General features: G+C 34.5%; 1 long non-coding RNA gene across 1 annotated transcript; it reads right to left on the bottom strand.

Moving 5' to 3' along the window:
• Window positions 1-1,101: 1,101 nt before the first annotated feature.
• Window positions 1,102-3,587, bottom strand: LOC136976143 (uncharacterized). The gene is made up of 3 exons (XR_010880885.1): window positions 3,513-3,587; window positions 1,276-1,398; window positions 1,102-1,195 (listed from the first exon to the last, which is right to left on the bottom strand). It is a non-coding gene; the product is annotated as an uncharacterized lncRNA (long non-coding RNA).
• Between the last annotated feature and the right edge of the window lie 414 nt (window positions 3,588-4,001).

Genomic DNA, 4,001 nt, shown 5'->3' with positions numbered 1-4,001 from the left:
TAGAAAGAATTCGTTTTAATTTTTCGTGCATCAGACGACGTCGTATTGAATTAAAGTTCAGTAAATTACTGTCAAATGTTTTATACTACAACTTTATGAAAACGCTGAACACACGTTTCAAAAACTGCGTATTCCGTAAATTCAAATAAAATAAATAAAACGAAGGGCGAATGCTTTTAGTGAAATTTATTAAATCAATTTTAAGTGATTATTAAACAATTTTGAAGAAGAAACTCTGCAGACTGAACCGAAAACATCCGATTGGTCTAATATTTCTTTTGATTTAATTACTTTGTTTCGGCTTTAACAGCAGCATTTGTCGGTGAGCTAAACGAACACTACGTGAGTCAATTCGTCAATTGTCTAAAACACGAACGTATTGTTAAACAACTAAGAACAACCTGGTGGAAACAGCTGTCTTCATACTCTCACAAAGCTCTTTTAACTCCATCAAAGTCATTTGCAAGTTCTGTGCAAACTTCTCCGAGGCTGTCGAGGGGTCGTTTCTAAACGAAGAAATGCAAAAGACGATACGACGCTCCTGTGGATTGTAAGAACATTTGTATTCGTCGGGCACGATAAGACCGTATCCAACTGTGATCGCTTACCTCGTTGGAAGCTACAAAAGCCAATCAATTAATTGATTTCCACTCGTTAAAACTTAATTAATGCACAGAATGATGCCTTACCTGACTGGTTGCTAAGCAGAAATTCAAGAACTCTTTGCAATAATCTGTTTTATAAAGTGCCAGTTTTTGTAAACCGTGTAGAGCAGCCATTTCCTTTAAGCACAGAAGTTGGTTATTTGGTCCTTTTCCGTTGATTGTCTGAGCAATAACAAATATTATCACAATTATAAAATTGCTAATTATTTTGATTCATTTCCAGCTCTTTACTACTTACGTAGAAAAGAATTTCGGTCTGCTTTTTCACGGCTTTTTGAAATTTTTGCCATTTTTCAACCTAAAGATATTGTACGAGTCAATATGAATAACGTTTTCTAATAATTGAGAAGTTTGCATTTAACTTACCTGTCTCAGGGAATGATCTAACATTGACTTCCAAAGTTTATGTTAGATCCTTTCCTGAGAAATCCAAAGCCTCTTGGCTGGAAGCGCGGATGTTGTCCACGCGACCGAATCTGAATTTTCTTAAAGCTTCCATTTCGCAGGTGGCCGTCATTTTGCCACGCATTCTGATGAGAAAGTAACAGCAACGTTGAATTAATAACACTCAAATAAACATTAAAAAAAGACAAACGTCGTTAAAACAAACCTGAAGTATGTCAGCTGCAAACACAACTGAATGAACACATCCGGACTGATCTTTTGTTATTTCGGAAAACCTTAGCCGTAATTATCAAATATAAAAACATTGAGTTCCAGCGAGTCGATTAATCTGAAAATAATGTTTACAGAGAACATCTATACGTTCTTCGGGTAATAATTGTCTTTAAAGATATAATAGCAATAATATGTTTCCATATAAAATCATTCACAAGGAATCATTGCATATCGTATTTATTTATCATTTAAACCTTCATAATATATACAGTGTTTTGAATAGAATAATAATTTATTAAGACGAAATAATTTAAGAGAAGCAGCTTAAAATTGACTGTCCGAAAAATATAAAGACAGCTTGATATTTAGATACGGCAAATTAATTATAATCACTGATATCACGCCATTCTTTGAGGTAAATTCTTAACTGACTAAGAGAAATGTGAAATTCTTTGCTCATACACGTGAAAATTATTCGGCAAGAGTAATTATTAGAAAACTAGCAGGTAGGCTCGGCGTTGCTCGGCCAACAGTAACGATAGCGTAGATTAAAATTATTATTTTATTGTCACAAAAGAAAAAGAGTAATTTTTTCAACGAAGTAAATATTTCTAAAGAAATGTCGAATTTGAAAATCGAATGTTCTAATGTTGTCCGATTTTCACGACGTGTTCTGATTATATTGTTCGATTTTCATCAAATGTTCTAAAGAAGAAAGGTCGAGAAAAACCGAAGTAATGTGTTTAAATTTGAAAATCAAATATGTTCTAACATAATACTCTTTTTCTTTCTTTTTTTTCCTCCAACGCCGGTAAATCTTGCAAGTCGCTTTCTCTTGTTCTCCATTGTTACGTAACACTTTCATTGTTGACACTTCCATTGTTACTTAACATTTCTATTGTTACTTAACACTTCCATTGTTGATGGAAGTGTTAAGCCTCTCCTGTCCATTTCTCCCGTGGGGAGAAATTTCGAAAAATCTCTTCTTAGTGTGCGTTCTCGTGACGTACCCTAACTGTGTACCAAATTTCAACTTTCAACTCCTAACCGTTTGCGCTCTTAACATTTCCATTGTTATGTAACACTTCCATTGTTGACTCTTCCATTGTTGACACTTACATTGTTACTTAACATTTCCATTGTTGATGGAAGTGTTAAGACTTAATCCTGTCCCTCTCCCCCATGGGAAGGAATTTCGAAAAACTCTTTCTTAGTGTGCGTTCTCGTGACGTACTTTAACTGTGTACCAAATTTCAACTTTCAACTTTTAACCGTTTGGGCTTTGCACTGATTATTATTATTATTATCAACTCGTCTCGATTATATATATAGTTTAAATCGGTCATCCAGTGTAATAGCTGTTTTATTGAACTAGGAGATCAACACAGTCAAAATAAATCAACAGGACGCCGTTCTAAGCTTAGAAACAAGGCAAGAGGTGCCATTGTTCGCCAGATTGCTAGCTACAACATCATTTCGGAAGTTAGCAGCAACGCCCGTGTGTAATGTTGAAAAATCAACTATTGGAAGAGTTGTGCAGATATGCCAGCATCTTCTTCACCAGCGAAGAAAAACTGCATCATCCTACTCACAAAGGGAGATGTTTACTATGGTGCAAGTAAAAAATGAACTAGACAGACACATACAAACAAATTAACCATAGTGACGAGAAAAAAATTCACCCTTGATAGTCTAAATGGTCGGATCCACCACTACTAAGATAATTTGAAAAAGAAAAATGGATTATATTTCAAATCACAATAAGATGGTGGCTTGTGATTTGGAATGGTTATAGTTTGCAGGAAAGAATACACCCGCGTTGTACAAAAACATAAAAGGCAAGTGATTATCAAGACACGTTAGAAAAGCAATCTTAACACGCACGTCTTGCCTTCTACAGAACAAATTGTTCAGAATCTATGGTTCTTTCAATACGACAATGCTCCCATTCACACGTATGAATGATTTTTAGCTAATAGGGTGCCTATTATTGATTGGCTGGCTCTATCTCCCGTTCTTAATCTGTCGGAAAACTTTTGAAGGAATTTGGCTAGAGCTGGATACGCAAATATGCAACAATATAATACTATGTAGGACCCACAACATTCGTTAATTCTTCTTGCCAAGTGTTCCGTGTAAAAAATTTTATACGGAAATAAATCAGAGTCTTCATACTTATGAAATGCGCTTAATTATTATTCGCCGATAATCAAAATTAGAGTATCTTACGCGTCTGTGACAGCCGATGCTTTTTTGAACTTTTCTGCCAGAAATTCACTCATATTCTACGTAAGTCTTTTAACTGACACGCGATCGTCTGCTACTCGTCTGATAACCGTAGAGAACCACGGCTGATCATTTTTGCTGTAAGTACATTAATTACTTCGCTTCTATTTCTTACATTTAACCAAAAGATAAAAACGTCTTACAAGAAATCCAGAAATTTTTCACAAAATCTTAAAACCGTAATCCCTTCCGACACCGAATGTTCGATCACAATTCCATTTACACAATTTTTGGTCACGATAAACTACAGAACGGCAATAGTAAATAATTAGGCATCGATTATGTGCGATGTTTTATAGGCAAATTAGAGGAATATTGTTAATTTAGAATTTTTCGTTTAATTAAATTGAAATTAATATTTACGAAAAAGGAAAATGATAATAAGGAGAAATTAATACAAAAGTAAGCATTGATTCTTTTGTGTTTGTATAC

This window comes from Centruroides vittatus, unplaced genomic scaffold, assembly GCF_030686945.1.
Source record: "Centruroides vittatus isolate TY-2023 unplaced genomic scaffold, ASM3068694v2 contig_396, whole genome shotgun sequence".
NCBI lineage: Eukaryota > Metazoa > Arthropoda > Arachnida > Scorpiones > Buthidae > Centruroides > Centruroides vittatus.
Note: the sequence above shows the minus strand (reverse complement) of the source record. Positions and strands in the feature narration are given on the sequence as shown.